At 54.7% G+C, this 19895-nt stretch overlaps 1 protein-coding gene across 8 annotated transcripts in view; it reads left to right on the top strand.

Moving 5' to 3' along the window:
- Nucleotides 1-19895, top strand: part of CTIF (cap binding complex dependent translation initiation factor) — a 296988-nt gene that overhangs the window by 162751 nt on the left and 114342 nt on the right. The gene's annotated exons all lie outside the window — the stretch shown is intronic.

Below are 19895 nucleotides of genomic sequence, written 5' to 3' on the forward strand. Positions count from 1 at the left end.
TATATTCCTTCTGGCTGGAAATGTAAAAAATAAAGGAAGGGAGGGAGTAAAAGAGAAGAAAGATGGGAAGGAGGAAGGAGAGAAGGAGAGAGCAAAAAGGCTTCTGCCTAGGGAACTAAAATGAGGTGTGTTCCTCTATGGGGAGTTTTTTCGTGGATAAAAGTGATGGCCTGTGGTTTTACCTTTGATGAACACAGAATGTCGTCTGAGAGCCAAGGAATAGTCCAGCCCTCATCGCTTGCTAAGAAACTAGAGGGGCCTGTTTTCCTGTTATCCCTTGAAACTAAGGCTGTGGCTGACCAGGGTCCCCGGTGCTTCCCTCCACACGTGGGCCCTGACCGAGGAGTGCTGGGTGGTGGCCACAGCTCCGGGCGAATGGGGCACCGGGCACCCAGAGCTCATCATCAGCTGATGCATTTGGTGGGTGTGAGGCCTTCGCAGAGGACAGTAAGCATACAACTGACTAGGAGGAAGGCCGTCTTGGCTTCGGCATCAGAACCACCAGGCACGTCACGTGGCTGCAGGAAAAGGGGAAACTGAGCCAGGAGAGTGGGACCAAGCCCTAGTCCAGGCTTGACCAGACCAGGGCAGGCTTATTTCACTGTGGGTGCTGCCTTTTTGCCGTAGCTGCTTCACAGAGGCTAATTCCTGGTTTCTGGCTTCCTGGCGGAGGGAAGAAGTAGGGAGCACCCCCTAAAAGGGGATTGGGGTTCTCTGGGGCCGGGAAGGGATCAGGGAGAACAGAGACTTGGTGGCCCTCTTCCCTGCCGCCCGGTCCCGAGTATGTGTGCGGGGGTGTGTGGAATCCCCAAGCTTCTGAATGAAGGGTCACCCCCTGCCCAGCTCCGCTCCTTCGGGCCCAGGCAGCGGCGGGCTGATGCTCAGCACCCGTGTCGGCCCCACCTCCGCTCGTGGGCCCGGTCGCCTCGCTCCGCAGCAACCCCCTCCCCCCGCCCTCGACAGTGGCAGGCCTCCGGAGAGCAGCGTGACCCGGGAACGTAGGAAGAGGAGAGTGACACACACACGCTGGGAAGCCGACCTTGCGCTGAGCCCCACTCGTGTTAAGAAACGTCTGGGTTAGGTCAGCACACCTCGCAAAGGATGTGGACCCGGGACAGGGTCCAAAGCGAGGCACTAAAGATGATTAAAGGGATGGAAAGTATGTCCTGGGAGGAGAGGCTGACGGGACGAAGCAGGGGAAGAGCATGCATGCCAATAAAGTCATGAGAGATTTACACGGAGGGCCCGGAGCAGCTGCCTCACGTTCACAGGGACCGAAACCAGAGGGAGCTAGCCGGAATGGAAGAGGGTGTTCAGCTAGACCACACACGGACTCCAGGAGTAAACGTCTTGACCCTCAGAGGGCCCATCTGCGGGGTCAGGACAGCAGGGAGCGCCAGGTGGATTGTGTGGCGCCCTGCAGATTAGAGCGGGACGTCTGCGTTCTACCCCAGCTCCCGCGGGACGCGAGGTGGCCTGTGCCCCCGCTGCTGGTCACTTCCAGTTGTGGGAGTCTGAGGCGCGCGCCCCGGAATTCGACACCGGATGGGCATTCCGCCTCCTCCGTTCCCTCCCTCTGTGACCTGGGCAGTTGGCTCGTGCCCCTACTTTGTCTTCTGTAAAATGGGTCTGCTGAGCGGGAGGCTTGAACGATCTAACCCTTGCAAGGCCCCTGGAAACAGTCTTCGCGTCGGCCCCCTCTTGGGTCCGAGGTACGCGGGAACCACTGTAAGGAAAGGTGGGGAACTGGCGGCAGCGAGGGTGGGCCGTCACCCGTGATCTCCCTCGTGAGCCCGGGGAGCTTTGCCCTGCATGCTCTCCAGGATCAGTTTCCTTCTCCTGCATCCGCTTCCCCCGGCAGACACGGAGGGAGGGTCCCTTCAGCGCAGCTGTCTGTGGACTCTGCTCCCACACTCCATGGGCTGCTGCGAGGCGCTCTGTGATTACAACTGAGTTGCGAATGTCTTGTCCTCATTTTGCAGAAAGCTCCAGAACGGCTCATGGGTTTCTTTTTTTTTTTTTTTTCCCTTAAAAATGTTCCCCAAACTTAAAACAACTGGTAACCACTTGCCTCTTTGGGGACGCTACTCAAAGATGTTTGCTGATTTCAGAAAAAATTATGCATTTCATGCTATGAACGGACTAAATGAGCACTTCAAGCATTCCTCAAAGAGCAACATGCCTCAGGTGCCCTGTCCCCACCCACGTTGGCCACCTGCTGCCTGGAGGAGGGCCTGCCAGCTTCCCCTCCCCGCCCCCCAGGCGACCCACCCCTGGCCACGGGTGCAGGCAGAGGAGCGGGCTCCCGGAGGGCTGAGTCTTGCCCACGCTGCTGACCTTGAGTGAGGTCTCACCTGCCGGGGGCGCAGGATTTTCTCCGCACCTCCTCCGCCCTGCTGCGTTTACAGAGATGAACAGACTGGGGCGATGAACAACTGTCAGGGTCTGCCCAGGAAACGGAGGAGGGTCCTTTGGATCAATGGTGGTAGACAGGAAGGCAAGGGAGCAAGATTGGGTGGAGGGAAAAGCTGAGTCTGGGTGGGGAGTTCTGGCCCTGAAGTTGAGGTGGCGCTGAAGTTGAGGTGATTCAGAGCTGTCCCAAGACGGAGTGAAGGAGCAGGTCTGTAGCCCCCTGTCCGCTGGTCGTTGGATAGAATTGCCACAACTTTAGGCTGGCAGCTCTTATCACCCAGGGCAGTCTCTTTAGGGGCTGACAGCTCGGGGCGGGGGGCGGTGTCTGCTCCGGCACGTCCAGCAGCCGAGGGGGTTGAGTGCCCCGTTCCTGAAGGGGGGCCTGGGTGGCACATCACCCTGAATGCCCCAGTGAAGCAGTACCTGCCTCTCCTACTGGGACTGATGGAGGGGCACTCCGTGCCACCTCCCGTGCTCCAGAGAACACCAGAGAAGTGGCAGGCTTGGCCCCTGCTCTCCAGGGGCTTGCGCAACCCTCTTTGGCTGTTGAAGCCACCAGACCGCATGTAGAATCCGAGCGTCCAAAGAAAGGAGCCAGCAGGAGGTGACCAAGGAGTGCTTCCTGGAGGAGGTGGGCGTTGAAGTAGCCTGTGAGACACAAGGGGGATTTGGAAGGGAGACCGGAGGATATCGGGAGGGAAGGAACGGGAAAGGCGCGGCGGAACAGGTGCGGGAGCCAGAAGCCGCGCCACAAAGCTCCCTAGAGACAGAGGCAAGAGGGTGGTGCTTATGGCAGTCACCACCCCCAACGGAACTAAATCGAAGGGAAAGGCCGGAGCTCCTGGTTCCTGATGGGCCCTGGCCCGGGGTGCTACAAGTCTGTGTAGACACAGCACGCTCCAGAACCGGACCTCCTAACAGGGCAGGACAGCGAATGCAGGCACTGTCTTTCCGTCCGCACGCTGCCCTTGCAGCCGGGGAGACAAGAGAGCCGTTCTCCAACTTAATCTGTTTCATTAAGTGAGGTCTGAGAATGGTTAATTGACTCCATGTGCAAAGCAGATTTGGAAGGAAAAAGAAAAGAATGCCGTGGTCATCCAGCCAGTGTCGGATGGCCCTGCTGGGCGAGGGGCAGGAGAGCGAGCCGTCCCCACACTTCCGCATATGCCACCCCCTCCCTGGGTCCCCAGGTTGTGCAGTCGGGGCCGGCCGCATCCTGGACACCGCAGGGTGATTGGAGCCTGAATGCCCATGGCTGTGGCCTGGCGTCCTCTAATTGTAGGACCAGTTAAGACTCTTATTCCTTCTTCCCTCTCTCTGCCAACATGTGCCCCAACCCTCCCTGGGTGCCAGGCTCTTTCCCTAGGGACAGAGTTAGTGTCAGCCGTCAGATTTGATTTTGCAAGCTCTCTGTGACATCATCTAGGTCACTGATAAAAATGCACAGGACCTCTGGAATTACTGGCAATGGATATATAACTTTCTAAATATCCTAAAATCCTGACGTATGTAATTTAAAAGGATAGATTTTTGTTATAGAATTGGCATATCAATTAAAAGATTGTTTAGAGGAACTTAGAATCTATGAGATTCTTTTTTTTTTTCTAGTATGAAATGTATTGTCAAACTGGTTTCCATACAACACCCAGTGCTCATCCCAACAGGTGCCCTCCTCAATACCCATCCCAGGAAAGAGTGATGTGGCAAGCCTCTGGAAATACTCCTTGAATCTTGAATCTTGATGTGTTCAGGGTTCCCCAAATGTATCAGGCGAGTAACCCTTTCAAAAAAGGAAGTAAATTTGCTCTGGTTCGTGTGAATCTGTGCTAGCTATTGGCTACATCATTTCTTCCAAAACATCTGTTTGGGAATCTCTTGGAGAGACATGATATCTATGCATTTTCTGCTTTTTGAAAATTGGAACTGTAAGCACACAGCTACAGCACTTTGTCTGTCCTCCAAGATTCCTCAGACGTGTGCCGGGACCCCTTAGGACCTCAGTAAAGCATTCTCTTTTCCTGAGCAATACCACTCCATCCCTTGGGCAAGAAGATGAGAATTCAGAGCACCTGTCACTGCCCCCCCCCCACCCGCCGCCTATAGGCCCTGGACATCGTATGGACACTCCAGCAGGGTCTGCCTCTCCTGGCCCAGCACTTAACCTCCAACAGAAAGCAAACCTTTCTTTCAGCTATGCCCTTAATTTTACATCATTAACCCTGTCAGCAACCCCATGCTTCCCTCCTCTCTCTCACTCAGAATATGAAATTATAATTTTAGAACCCTCACTAATCCCCCTGTGGCCCCCTCTGCGACACATTCTGATGACTACCCCATGCTTTGATGGTCATCACTGGCTACGGGCAACCTCTCATTCCATTCTGGATCCCTCCTCCTTCTCACTTCTAGGCTCACAGGCAAGGACCCTGGGGGTTCCCTGGGCCTCTTTAACCCCCTTTCCTTCCGGCCAGGAACAGATCAGGAATTAACTAGTTCAGATCCCTGGATCTGTCCATCAGCTCGCGAGTTGTTAAGTTAGCCCGTTTGGAAGTACCATCAGTCCTCGTTACTTGTGGATTCCATATTTGCCAATTTGCCTACTTGCTAAAATTTATTTGTAACCTCAAAATCAATGTTCAGTGGTCCTTTCAAGGTCATTCATGGGCATGCCCGGGGTGGGGAGAAATTTGAGTGGCCGAACATGCACGTTCCCAGCTGGTGTCAGACGAGGAGATGCTTTTCACGATCTCTTTCGTGCCACGATTTTCACATTTGTGTGCTTTTGCTGTTTAAAATGCCTAGATACTGACATGCTATCTAGGGTTCCTAAGGGCAAGAAGGCTGTGATGTGCCTCATGGAGAAAAATCCGAGTGTTAGGTAAGTGTCATTCAGGCACAAGTTATATATAGTCAGGATACCTACGGTACATTTTCATGATTGATAGAGTGCTGTTGCCGTGAGTTCACAATTAATGAACCAACAATGCATATTAAGTAAGGTGTCTTTAGGCAGAAACGGATAATATAAGGTGTATGTATTGACTGATTGGAGAAAATGTTGTGGCCAGAGGCTTGTAGGAACCTAACCCTGTGTTTCCCTTGGGAATAACCGTCCGGTATTCCCTAATTCAGTGTTTGCGGGACTTTGTAGAGCTTAACTACAGTGGATAATGAGAATCAGCGATGCTCGCTCTTTAAAGCAGGGTAGAGAGGTGCCCAAGGTAAAGGAATAGGTTGTGAGTGATGGGATTTCAGACCTGAGTAATTTATCTTGTTTGTCCGGTGGTGGGAGAGCTGGGGGCAAGAGAAGGGAGGATCAGGAGACCCTTCCTCCCCTGGTCGTCACCTGGCTTGGGTTTCACTGAGGGGATCTCTGTTTCCTTCGCCCCATCCGGGGATGACACCATCCCTGAAGCCCCCCAGACTGCTCAGCCCTGCGGTGACCATCAGCATCATCCTGTCATCAGGAGCCCAGGGGACGGCGAGACAGATCACACTGCCATCGCCCGAGGTTTGTCTTTATATCCCAGCAAGGAAATTGCCCTCATTAAGTCTCTGCTAAAGATAGATAAGAAAATGGGACAGGCAAACCCCCACCTGGCAGGCAGCCCTGTCAGATTCTAAGCAAAATGAGTCAGATAGGAATTATTTTTAGGCTCTGTCTCCTCCTCCCCCACGCCCACCCCCAAGCAGGCGCTCTTGGAAAGAACAGCTCATTTCTTGAAGCCAGATGTCCATGTCTGTGTCCAACTGACGTGAGAGCCCTGATAGGCCTGGAGAAGACCCCGGCCTTTGTACAAACCACAATGGCCAGGTCATCCTTTGGACACAGCAGCCACCTCGCTCGGCGTTCCTGGGAAGAACAGGCCGTGAGGGGGCCCCGGGAAGGCTGGCCCGCGACTCACCTAAGAGCGATGCTCCTTCCCAGGATGCCCTTGCTCGCCCCTCTTTCCCGGCACATGCCGCCCGCTCAGGATCTGCTCTATGCATCGTACTTCGTGGGAAAGAAAACAAGGCCCTGGGGCCCCTCTCCCAGGGAAGGACCAGCATGTCCCCTGGGCCAGGCACCCGCATCCGTGGGAGGGCCCTTTTGTGCATTTTGACAGAGCTCCCGGGTGCCGGGCCCCCCGGCAGTGGGCATCTCCTAGTCTGTGCCCACTCTGGGAAGCTGAGCATTGCCCTTGTTTGCTGTCTTCCCCTTTTTCCAGCAGATAGGATTTGTGCAGACCCCATAGACCCTAGACAGCCAAGGAGAGTGACCTGGAGGGGAGGGATCTAACTGGAGTGGAAGCAGGGGCCCGTGCCCACCGGCCTGGAGAGCAGGAGGGTTGCTGAGTAGGAAACTAGCTGAGAGAGAGAAATGCCATCGTCACCGGGTCTGTGCCTGGGACAGAGGGTAGAGCGGGTACCCCAGGAGACAGCCTCCCGAGCTGGTTCAGTTACCCCTCCTCAGTAGTCTCAGGCTCTGTTTCTGCAGTGTTGGGCATTTGGGAGTTGGCTCACAGATGTTGACCCCTGGTCCTTCCCCAGGAACTCCAAGGACCCCAAGTAACCGGGCCCCTGGCACGGAGTCCACAGGGCCTTGCCTGGGGGTGGGGGGCATGGTGGGCGGTCCACCTGCACAGCCTCCCTTGGCTTCAAGACTAGCTCATCCCTCACCAGGTAGGGGATCTTAAGGGGATACGGACCTGCACCAAGCCTTCTCATTCTTCTTGTTGTCACAAGGACATTGATGCCTGCAGGAGTGCCATCAGATGACATCGATGGCAGGTATTCAAGAAGTTCCAGAGGCCATAACCAGTGCCCCTTACATCTTCAACCCAACCCATGTGCCCTTTCCAGAAGGTTCCAGAAAGGCAGGCCCTATCTGCTCCGCCTGTGTACATCTTTCAGGACCAAATCTGGTGTGGGTTGGTACCCCAGGTACCCTGCATGCCTGGCTGAGTCCCCATACTCCCAGAGATGAGATACAGCCTGGGACCACCTTACTCGGAAGGCAGGCTGTGCCTCCCATTGGGTCTAGGGCCTTTGTGCCGGACCCACGGACAAGCCCAGCCCACCCTCCGTCCTCTGGAAGTCACTCAGCGGTTTAATAAGCACTTCCAGAATGCTCACCATGTTCGGGATACACTGAGCCCTTTACAGAATATCAGCTCATAGAGTCTTGCCACAACCTTAGAAAGGAGATACTGTTTTTATTTCCATTTTACAGATGCGGAAAGTAACTTGCAAACTTGCACAGAGAAGTGAAGTAACTTGCCCAAAGTCGCAGAGCTGGGCAAGACTGCAAACCCAAGCAGTGTGGCTTCAGAGCCCGTGTCCCCAACCGGTTCTGTGCAGAAGACTCCTGTCTGTCCCCTCCTTGGCACGCTCAATCTCCCTCTTTGGGCCCTTCACTGCCTTCCATACGCCACCCCCCCCCAATTAACTCTTGTTGGGGGTGAGGTGGACAGCATGGGGCTGCTGTTTTCAAATGGACTGAGTGGGGAGCTAGTGCATATTCCAAAGGAATGAGTGAATGGGCAGGTTTCAAATGAGACCTACCCGACAGAGTCCCTCACCTTCTGCCTCCTGCACCCCAGCACCCACTCCGTCACGCCTGTAGATCCCTTCCCCGGCTCAGATGATTCACGCATGGGCATATTTAGGAAGGCCCTGCAGTAGCCTGGAGCTTTCCCAGGTTGTGGGGGCCCCACCCAGTGAGAAACTGGAGGAGGGGTGGCATGAGTTCTAGAATGGTGGGCAGCTCTCAGGGGAGGGCGGTCTGGCCGGGAGCACCTCCTCCCGTCCCCCCCACCCCTGTCCCAGGGGGACGAGCCCAGAGCACGAGGGTGCCTCCCACTCCCCAGGGCTTCCCAGCAGGGACAGGGGCACAGGTTTTAAAAATACCAGGGAGCCTTCCTGCCTGATCAGCACTTACCCTGGGCTCCAGGGGTTATTTCTGAGTCTTCCCGGTAATTCAAGTTTAGCCATTTATTCCAATGCGTGTGTTGGGGGGGAAGCCAAGGTGGCCTCTATTATGGTTTGGAGTATCCTGGGGGGACCCTGGTGTCCAGAAGTGACGCAGGGTCTCAATTAGGCAAGCCGTCAGCAAACAGAATTAAAAAAACTCAAGATAGGCCCTTGGGTCCTCGGGGGTGATGCCTGTGCTTAGTCCCCATGAGGGAAATGAAGGCCGAGGTGTCCCCTGTCCCCCGCGTGCCCGGGGTCCTCTCTCAAGTGGCATCCGCAGGGATCTCAGCGCCCTTCCAAATGCAGAATGGACGGAGCGGCCGGTTCTTTCCAAGTAGCCCTGGACAGACAGACAGAGAAATGGACAGCCGAGCCCCAGGAGCAGACGGGCCCAGAGCCATGGCACGCTCTGTGGGTCCAGCTGTAAATGGACACAAACTTACCAGCAGCTCACGGGGAGCCCCCAGCACATTAACACCTCAGCAGTGTGGGGCAGAATTATTGAATCTTCCCAACAACCCCCCCGGGAGGAACTAGTTTTTATTTGCCTTTTCAGAGCAGCGAAGTAACCGGACAGCATGTAACCTTCCCAATAGACCTTTAGAACCCGCTACCCGTGCCAGCCATACCCGCCCTCTGCCCCTCCACTCCCTGAGACATGCCCCCCTACCTGCCCTCCGCCCGCCCCCGCCTCCCTCCTGTCACGCGGCCCCCGCTGTGCTCCCCGTCTGGTCCGCGTAGGACCCCTCCCGCCTGACTTCCGCCCTTGCCGGCTCCCTTCCATTCTACAGATTCCACCTGCCCCACGCTGCACCCTGCAAGCTCTTTTTAGGCCTCTCCAAACCTCTTCCCCGGCCTTCCCCACGGAGGAAGGCCTGGCACACACACCCAGAAAGCCCTGCTCGCCTCAGTCAAGTCCCCTGGCTCACCTGGAACAGGAGAGGCAGCTGAGAGATTCGGGGGCGGGCGGGAGGCCCCGGAACGTGCAGGACGCTGGCTCAGTTGCGAGCCCCCCCATCCTGAGCCACCCCTCCAGGTGAACAGGTGAGCCCGGAACAACAGCGGCCACCCCAGGGCTGCGTTATCCACAGTTACACCCTCCCTCGGGAATCCAGCAGCCCTCAAGTTGCCTTCAGACTCTGTCTTTTCGGCCTATTTTAGGCTTTCTGTTTGCCGGGCCTGGCACTGAACTTCACGGAACATGTATGCGGACCCAAAACAAAGATGAGGAGTGTTTCGAGGAAGAAAAAAATATGATGCGGGGCTGTGTGTGTGTTTGTTCCGTCTGGTGGCCCAGTGGCCATAGTAAACATGTTCCAGACTGGCTCAGTGCTTCAGGGAGCAGCAGATGGCACAGGCTTGTCACCTTGAGTGGGAAACCTGGTGCCTTTGAACCGTGAGCTGCAGCCATGGGTCAGGGAGGCAGAGCGGGGATCAGGGTGGAGCAGGCAGAGGAAAGGATTCTGACTTCGCCCTGATGTTCCGGAAGGCTGGAGATGCTCGGTCAGGAGTAGGGTAGAGAGGTGATCATCAGGATGTCTCCAGGCAGGGCCCATGAAAGCCAGCTCCCTCCGAAGGCCCCGCTATCCAGTTCCCAGCCCTGTGCCCTCAGGGGAGTCTCGGGCACCCTTTCCCCACTGAAGCTTTACTATATTTTTACTGTGGCTTTTCTTCTAACACAGTCGGGGGAAACCGTCTCTACCCCTTCGTCCACCCCACCTCCCACTATACCCAAACAGCTCCCGTAGCCCGGATTTACTGCTTTTGCACCCCATCTTGTGAACCGGGGTATCAGGGGTCGATCTGGCCTTCACGGGTAACAGGCCCGGTTGCCTTGCATTTTCTCTGAGTTAAATGAATGATCTCGTGCTAAGTGTTTCCAGCACACTGAGAGACCAGTACAGGGTGGGGAGGGAGGGAGGCAGGGAGGGTAGAAGGGTTGTATTTTCTGAAGAGAGGATTTTGAGATGCTGAAAGCCTGAAACCATCCCCCTTTAGGCAAACGTCCCCTTTGTCTCTACCTCTGTTCGCAATCGCGTAACATGAGCCACTGCAGCCAAAATGGGTGAGTGTGCAAAGTTCACCAGGCTTGGTTTGGGTCTCGTTGCGAGATGTGGAGCCTCAGAGGCATTGTTTCACCTCTCTGGGGCATGATTCTCATGTGCGACATGGGACATCTACCTTCTAAGGCTGTTTTGCAGTTCAAATGAGACAATGCCTCGAAAGCAGGTAAAATGTCAAGGGCTGTGCAAACATGAAGGTTTCAGCCGTCTGTGTTGTGTTTGTAGTGCACGCACGTCGGTGTGCATGGTTGTGTGTGTGTGACTGCTTTCGGGACTCCGCCGGTTACCATTTCCAATGGTAGTTTGCTGGAAATGCAGTGTGGCCTGGACGTTTCTATTGGTTATCCCTCGCTGTGTAACAAACTACTCCAACAAGCAGAGCTTAAACAACAAGCATCTCTTGTCTCACGCAGTCTCCAAGGGTCAGGAACCCAGGAGCAGCTTAATTGGGTGGTTCTGGCTCAGAGTGTCTCTTGAGATTGCAGTCAAGCTGTTGGCGGGGATGGTGATCATCTGAAAACCTGATTCAGACGGGATTGGAAGGTCCACGTCCAAGCCGGAAGCTTCATTTCCTCGCAATGTGGGCCTCTCTGTAGGGTGCTCATGACAGAATGAGTGATCTGAGAGCGAGAGAGAGAGAAAGAGAGAGAGAGAAATAAGCTGTCATGTTTTTTACAACCTAATCTCAAGAGTGACCTACCATCCCTTCTGGCATATTCTGTTGGTCACACAGACTAACCCTGGTGCAGTGTGGGAAAGACTGTATGAGAGCGTGAATACCAGGGGATGAGGACCATGGGGTGGGGGTGCATTTTTATCTGTTTCTAGTTCCTTTCTGTGTCATCGCCTCCCCCCAGCCCCCACTTTAAATGACCTAGTAAAATCCACCAATGGCTTTGAATAGGTTGAGGTGTTTTGAGTTTTCTCTTTTCTGGTTCAACTTCAAATCGTCCAACAATGCCTTCCTTATCTTCTCCTCTTTTCTTCCGTCCTCCCTGTCCATGGCTCCTCTGTGTGGTGGAATATGAGTGAATATTTCCTACCTAGAGAGGGTATGAAGCCAAAGGATGCTGTTCTCTGAGCTGTGGAACATACCTGTCCTCCAGGGAGTCCAGCAGGTAGTTCCAGGAAAAGAGAACTTTCCAAGATACACACACACACACACACACACACACACACACACACTCATACTCACCCATATACTGATTTTCCCTTAAACTCTATCATCTCAATGATCATAAAAGGTTGGGCTTTCAGTGAAAGCATACTGAAATGCTTGAATCTGTTAGACACTGACAGGGAAGGCTTCCTTGGGTAGGAGAGAAAAGAATACAAATATGAACAACCCAGGTAGAGATGTCTTACACAGTGTTCCTCCTGACATCCCCCCAGCAGGCCTGAGAGACAGATCACACACACACACACACACACACACACACACACACACACACAAGCATCCCCATCATGACAGTGATCTAGGGACTCAGAGAGGCCACATGGTTTCCTCCAGAGTTTGTGGAAGCCAGTAGGAATATCCAGACTCCCTTCTACAGGGTTCTGTCACATTAGCCCTGCACAGGGAGACGCGTGCTTCTTTTCTACCCACTCCAGAGGAAAAGGTGATTTGGAGTTGTCTGCCCGTCTGGGTGCGGAGTGTTCTGCCTGGGAGGGTCGGCCAGATATTGGAGGGGTTCAGAATCGTGGGGGGAGGGGAGATATCCCTCAGAACCGGGAACGTTTAGGCGGGCGTGATGACAGGCGGAAGGGGACCCTCGGTCGTCTGCCCCTTCCAGTCCATGCAGGCACTTTTCCCCTCCATTCGGAAGGCATCATCAGAAGTACCTTGGGACGCTCTGGCTCCAGATAGAGTCATGGAATGAAGTGATAATACGCCCTTTTTGACCAGAGCTGTGCTGTCCAGTACAGTATCTACAGTTTAAGTTCATTAGAATGAAGCAAATTAAAGTTTGTCCTTTGGTCACACTGGCCACTTGTCAGGTGCTCACTAGTTACACGCAGATGATGGTTACCACGTGGGACAGTGCAGATAGAGAATGTCTCCATCCTTGCAGAAAGTTCTGCTAGATAGTCCTCCTCTGCAGAAACCCTCCTGGGCCCCAGAGAGTCAGGCAGGGGGTGGCTGGAGGGGAAGAGAGACGGCTGGGGTAGAACAGTCTGAGGGTCTGGGCAGGGAGAAGTGGCCTAAAGAGCAGAAGGAAGAAACTGAGAAAGAGAAGGAGGTGCTCACTGAGCACACATGGCCCCCGGGGGTGGGGGGGTGCTCAGGAAGGGGTAACTCCTCTTTGAGCTGGGTCTGGTGACAAGGAACATTGCTGGGGTTCCAAAGCTTGCAAGGGCCACTTCCTCCAGATCTTTGCTCAGAAGCATGACTGGAGGCAGACAGATGCTAGCCCTGGGGAACGGCGTTCGGGCCCTCTCTGTGCACCAAAGGACCCTTGAGAGCCGAGAAGCTTCCCCCAGACCTGATAGGGACATCACTGTGGGGTGACCCAGGGAGCCCCAACCTTGGGTGACCCAGGGCACATACTGAAAGTAATGGAGAAGGGAGGGCTCGCCGTCCCCCTACCTGCCATTGGCTCCTTTGTCAACACTCCCTGCCCTCTATGCTTGAGTGGAACTCCGTTAACCCTCTCGTTCCTGGAGAACTTCATGCACAAACCACGTCTCCAACCAGGTCTTCCCCAGGATCAGCTCAGGGCACCAGACAAGGGTTTGGTTTCGTTTTGGTAGCCGAGGGAGTATCCAGATGGATGAAGTGTCTTCAGACGCGATCTTGTGTGGAAAATAAACACATAAACCAATAGAAGACCTCCTTAGTTTTGATCAGGTTGGGGCCAGAATCCCAACTGTCCCACCCACCCGTGTCCCTTTGTCCCCGCAATTTTTTCAAGTTTATTTTTTTTTATTTGTTTTGAAAGAAAGTCTGAGTGGGGGAGGGGCAGAGAGCGAGAGTAGAGAGCAAGAATCCCAAGCAGGCTCTTCTCTGTCGGGGTGGAGCCCAATTCACCCAACGCAGGGCTTGAACTCACCAACCGTGAGATCATGACCTGAGCCGAAGTCAGACACTTAACCAACTGAGCTCACCCAGGCACCCCTGTCCCTGCTCCTGTAAAGTAGTTATGGAAGCCACTCCTTAGGGAGTGCCCCCCCCCCCCCCCCCGCTCCCCGTGCTGGGCATCCCGTCTGGATCAGGGGTCAGCAAACTTATCCCATAAAGGACCAGATAGTAAAACAAACTGTATTCACAGAAACAGATGGTGGGGGATTTGGCCCAGAGGCCAGTGTTTGCAAATCCCTGATCTAGATTATCACAAATCCTCCAACAAACCCAAAGAGAAGAAAATTTGTTTCTGCTGTACAGCTGAGCAAGTGAAATCACCATACTCACTCTGTTCTCCCATGTTTCCTGGGGCAAACCCAGGCCTGCCTGGCCAGAGTTCACATCCCCTGTCCTTCCTCCCTGCTGGGGATTAGTGCCTGCCCAGGGTCCCTCCCCAGGACAGAGATAGCAAGAAAGCCAGAAGAGAGGTCCAGGGGGTACCAGGCTGTCTTTCCCCATTTCCCAGCATGCACTAGTCCTTGAACACGGCGCTAGATGTGAGAGATGAACCTCTCAGGGCTAGTCTGCTGGCTGGATGCTTGAGCTTGGTCTGATTAGCCTCACAAACCCTGTTGGCTCCTTGCCCCAGAGCAGGCAAAGGTCCCCACGGATGCATTTTGACGTGGAGGCTGCAGAAAACCTAGCCAAATGCTGTGGTGGGAGACCTCAGGACACAGGGTACCTGAGAGTAGCCAGTGACACCTAATGGGTAGAACTTGGAAGGCTCTAGGAAAACTAGAAGTCGCAAGTCCCTGCTCCCTGAAGTTGTTAAGGCAGGAGCCAAAGAGGCAGAGGTGGAAGGGGAGGAAGGGCTGACCGTGTGGGACAACACAGCCAGGACAGGTCTTGCCTCAGCGATGGGGCTGGCCAGCCCAGACCCACACCCGCCAAGGGGCAGCCACAGCCTCCAGCATCCCCCTGGAGAAGCCTGCTGCACAGCCACCCCCTCCAGCGGGGCCCCTTCTCCTAAGCCCACGGCCTAGAGCTAACACAGCAGCCCAAAGCGTCTTCAGGCTAAGAGGGGTCTCTTGATCTTGGTGACCCATCCTTGACCAGCTCTTTCTGGACTGGTCTTCTCATTTACTCTCTGGAGTTCCTTTGGATCACAGCAGTGCCTCTTTTGGAGACGAGCATGGCCCAGCCAGTCAACGCTGTCCCTTACGTGCCCTCCACACCACTCCAGCCATGCCGCTGAGGGACAGAGCTTCCCAGCACCCTGCCAGGGTCTCCATCCAGACTGTAGGCAAGAGGAGGCACTCACGAATGTAACCAGCCGTGTGGGGGCATTAGTCCCCTCTGTGCCCTCAGCAGAGGCATGGTGGGCTCTCCCTTGATGTTCGATCTACACATGAATAATCCTAGTGTGAAAAAATGCTATTCTGAGAGGTGCTGGGGATTTGCCGCCTGGACTTCCTTCATTAGCATATGCCTTCTTTGGGTTAAAAATCCGCATTTCCTGAGTTCCCTACAAGGTGTAGCTGCCCTCCTGGGAGAAGCAGATCCCCTCACCCAGCCTGAGTGGTTGAGGCAGGACCAGCTGGGCTCTCGGCCAGCCACTCTTATCCCGGGGGAGCCTGCTGAGCTCGGGGTCAGGAATCTTGCCCAAGCCCCAGGGAGCGCCTGCAGTCGGGAGGGGTGACAGGGACGCGGGTGGCCTGGCAAGAATCTCTGGCTGCCGGAGAGGGAGTGCACCAGCTTTGGTGAAGGACTTCTAAGGCGGGTATTTAGAACGTGTGCCGGGGGATGAGCTGGTCCATCCCACCACAGAGCAATAGGAGTGTTGAGGAGGAAGAAGATTCTCTGAGTCTGCCCAAGGTTTTTCATTTTGCAGGAGCAGGAATGTGAAAGAAGTCTCCTTCAGGCCATGCCTGCAGGGACCCTGCTAAGCCAGCAGGCCCCCAGCCCACCTCAGATCACCCTGAGTACCCCTCCAGCCCCTTCCCCTCAGAAATCACAGCTAGCCCATCCCTTCTCCACGTCTCTCAGGGCTGGGTCTCAGAGGTAAGCTTCTCCTCAGTAAAGGGCTACTCCCCACCCTGAGACACCCCTGTGCGTTAGCAGTGGTCTTAATTCTGATGGAAGTGGATGGCCATCCACTAAACGGGATATCTGGGGATAGAGTGGCCATCTCCCCAAGGCAGGGTTAGCTCTCAGCAAGACCATTAGGGATGTTGGGTTCTTCAAATTCCACAGATGCTGCCCCACGAGCCCTGGCTCGTATCTAACAGGGGACAGGCCAGCCTAGAAGGGAGGGGCTCATATCCAACAGGGGACAGGCCAGGCTGGAAGGGAGGCTTAAGGCCCCATCCCCCTCCCCAAGGCCAGGAGTTGGGGGGACCTTCAAGGCTGCTCCTTCTCCTGGCAAAGACTGCCCACGAAAATAGGTCGGGGCTGCCCCCGCCCCCGCCTTGAGCATTGCTGTGGTCAAAGAGATGATGTCAGATTAGCTACATTAAAATGATTCCATACCCAGGATTCATTTACCTCCTGTTTATCATCAGGGCAGCATTTTAGGGGAGAGAAGAAAGTTTTCTTCCAGAGGCAAAAGTACTTTCCATTGTTGGCCTCACCCGCCTCGTGATCCCCAGATGGTGGGAGCAGTGCATGGCACCATTACCCTTACAGGGAGATGAACAGGACCCAGAAAAGGGGACTTTGGTCCGGAAGAGAGGGTCTGCTAGGTGCCTCTTGCCGGCCTACGTCTGCACCAAGCATGCGAGTTTACAATCTAGTTGGAGACGGAAGATTGAGGTAGGCTGAACAGGGGCGCCTGGCTGGCTGAGTCGGTAGAGCACGCAACTCTTGATCTTAGGGTTGTGAGTTCAAGCCCCACGTTGGGTGTAGAGATTACTTTAAAAAAAAAAAAAGATATGCTGAACAATTCACTTTGTAATGTGTTGTGTGTGCGCATCTATATGTCTACGCACGGGTGCATATATGGTGTGCCTATATGTGCAGGTACATGCGTATAAATGTGTGCATGGTGTTTGTGTGCATGCGTGTGTGGATATGCCCGTGTGTGTGTGTGTAATAGTGCGATATAGGACATAAGCCCTCGGGCTTCAGAAAAAGGAAAGAGTTCTGGGGTTTACTGCAGGAGCCAAGAAGGCTTCCTGGAGGAAGCGGAATGTCATCGGTCCCTTCAGCGGGGCCAGGCAGAAGGGAGCGCATTCCTGGCAAGTGAGCAGAGGCAAAAGTCCTGATGGCCCCTGCCTGGGGTGGCATTCAGGGACGGGGGGGAGTCTGACCTGACTGCAAAGGACACCACTGAAGTTGAGGGCAAGGCAGGGAGGTGGGCCCTCCGCGGAGAAGACCCAGCACACCAGGTTCCAGTTGCATCTGTGGTATGTTGCATATAGATGTCCAGGCAGCGAGTCTAGGAGAGGACGTCCCTGGAGGGGGACAGCAGGTGCCAAGGCACATGGTCGGAAGGCAGGAGGCATACGGAGGGTGGTTCTGAGGACGAAGTTCATGGTGGAGAGAAGAAGGAGGTGAGATTGGGTGCTGGAGCAAGAGAGGTGTTGACAGGTGAGGAGAGGGCACCTAACAACAGATTCTCTATCTCCTGGTACCCAAGGTGCCCAGTTCCCCTCCTTTGAGGCTGAGGTCTGCAGAGTGCCGGCTGGCGATTAAGTTTCCCCATCAAGATAATTTGTGCTGAAAATGTCTACCCAGCGGTGCTCAGGTCCACTTAGAGGGGGTAGGTGCTCCCGTTCCATGCGCTGTCCTCTCTAGGAGATCCAGCCCATGTATCTGGGGCCGGAACAGGACACACCTCATGCGTGCTTGCGGAGGGGAGAACGGACGGTCCTGGGGGGGAAGGCTGGGCTGCTTGTTCTCCTGTATGTCAGCGGAAGCGGAGGAGTTGGAAAGGGCACGCCAGGGTGGTCCGGTGGTTAGGATGGACTCATTCCTGGGAATGGTTGCCACGAAGCCTTTCCCCAGCTTCTCCAGAGCGGCAACTGTTCCTTCCCGGAGTGTTATGAAAACCTGCAATTACCAAGCTGCCCCTGGGTGGGGGCGTTCAGACCTCCTCGTCTTTCTTCCAAGATACACTGAGTCAGGACCTGGTCAGTGCAGAAAGCGGATTCCTCTCCCATGTTCCCTTCCGCACAGCCCCGCGGGCTGTGGTTAATGAGCTGGGTGATTGTGGAGCTGACATCTGGGATCTGAAAGGTGAAGGGCATGGATGGATGCCCGTGCCTCTCCGGGCTCTGCAGGCAGCTGTCCGCCTGCTCTCGGCATGCTCCGGGGCCACCCGGCCGATCCCACGGCGTCCCCGGGGTTTGGGGCCCTCCCTGCCTGTAGCTGCAGTGAGCGGAAGCCAGAGCTGTGGACGGGAGGTGGGACAGGAGGTTAAGCTGGAGCCCGCTGGGCACAGCTTCGTGGGAAGCCCCACCCAGGCTGCCACTTTGGGACGGCTCATAGTTTTTGCTCTTTCTATTTCTTCCAGTGATTTTTTTTTTCTTTTTGGCGTATTTCTTTCCTGGCCTCTTGCCTTTGCCTGTGTGAGTTGTGTTTGGGAGTGTGGGGAGAGAAGGAAAAACATAAAGGGTGGGTGGCTCCAGATCTGAAATTCTCTCCATGGAAGAAAGAATAAAAGCAATGCTCGTGCTGCAGAAGCTTTCTAGATCTGCACCACCATGGCCAGTGAGGCTTCCCTCCTAGGGAAGGCGGCACCGGCCCAGCCTCAGGTAGGAAGAGCGGACGAGCTTCCGGGTAGGCCTGCCGGCCGTGGGGGCTCGGCCTCTGTATTCCTGGGGGAGCATTCAGCCCTCTGCCATCCTGACCGGTTGCCCGGTCACCTGCTATTATTCCACTCAGAGTCTGGCATCTGTGAACTCCCTGGAGCCATACTGCCCAGCTGGCTCTCCCTGCTGACCCCCTGCTTTGTAAGCACACTCCTCCCTCCTGCTTACAGCTCTGTCTCCGTGATCCAGCCCGTGGCTCCAAGTCACCCACGTGCAGAAAAGCCAGTGATGGGGCCGAGGCAGTAACGTGACGAAACTCTTGTCTGCGCCTTCCCAGGAGATGGCTTTGCCAGGAGCAGGCTCAGGTCAGCCTCTGCCTATCCTCTGAGAGAACCAGACTGTCCACTCCAAGAGCCCTGGAGAATCTGTTCTTCCTCATTTTGCAGCAAGAGCAGGGCTCCCCAAGGTCAAACACTTGACGTTGGCAGAGCTGGACTATCACCTGGGTCCCCAGCTCCCTTCCTCATACTTCTCCTAGCATATTACAACATCCCGCTGTGCCTATTGTAAGAATCGGAGAGTTCTAGAAGCTCAAAACAGGAAGAGACCACAGAGTCTCTTGTGAACGACTACACGTGGAATCCCAGGGACGGTTTGCCCCTGCCCCAGAAGCGGTGGTATTGCTCGAATTGAACCACCATGGTACAGACATTTCTGAAAGGCAATAAAAATGTGGGGGGGGAAACGGCCTCCTGAAAACAAAAGGTAGAGAGAAATGAATGACCTTAAATAATAGGGAAAAAGTAGGGGAAAAAAGAAAGTGAAAAAAGTAAACGTAGTACGCTTGCGTTTCTCGCTGAAAAGGCCTGAATATACAAGTGTGTATTCATATTCGCTTATATCAAAGAGAGTGAATGGATGGACAAACCGTAAAACCAACAAAAGGAGTGTTTTCAGAGGCAAAAGGAGGAGAGAAGTAGAAGCTGGTTCCTTATTTTGCAGACTGGACTTGGAACGGAGTCAATAGTTTCCAGCGTTATAACTAAAAATTAAACTGCAATAAAAATAAACCTTGCTGCTGAGCCCGACAGAGTATGCATGCTGCCTGAGCCAGCATATCCGGCCAGCGCCTTGGGCAGCCGTGTCCGTGAGCTGCAGGCTCCCGGACCCTCCAAGCCTCCTCGGCATCTTGGAGCGGGTGTCTAATAAACTTCTCAAACTCAGCGTATCCGCGAGTGAGCTTCTGCCCTCCCCCCAGTCTCCCTGCCTCGGGTGACACAGCTCCATCCTGGCAGCATCGGAGGCCACATACCTTGCAGACATCCCGGACTTCTCTCCTCCTACCTACGCGTCACACATTTGCAATTCCCGCCTGTCCTACCTTCAGAACCAATCTAGAATTCACCCACCTCCTACCATCTCTGCTCCTGCCCCTCTGGCCCAGGGCATCATTGGCTCTCACCTGGATTATTCTTATAATCTCATTGGTCTCCCAAATTCTGCATTTTTAGGTGTCATTTCTTTGTTAAGAATCCTCCAGGAGATCCCCATTTCACATAGAGTAAGGACCGGAATCCTCTCGGTGGTCTACAAGGACCCAGATGACCTGGTGCCCCTGACCTCTGACCTCATCGTCTACCACCCCCCTCACACTGC

Source organism: Prionailurus bengalensis, chromosome D3, assembly GCF_016509475.1.
Source record: "Prionailurus bengalensis isolate Pbe53 chromosome D3, Fcat_Pben_1.1_paternal_pri, whole genome shotgun sequence".
Lineage (NCBI taxonomy): Eukaryota > Metazoa > Chordata > Mammalia > Carnivora > Felidae > Prionailurus > Prionailurus bengalensis.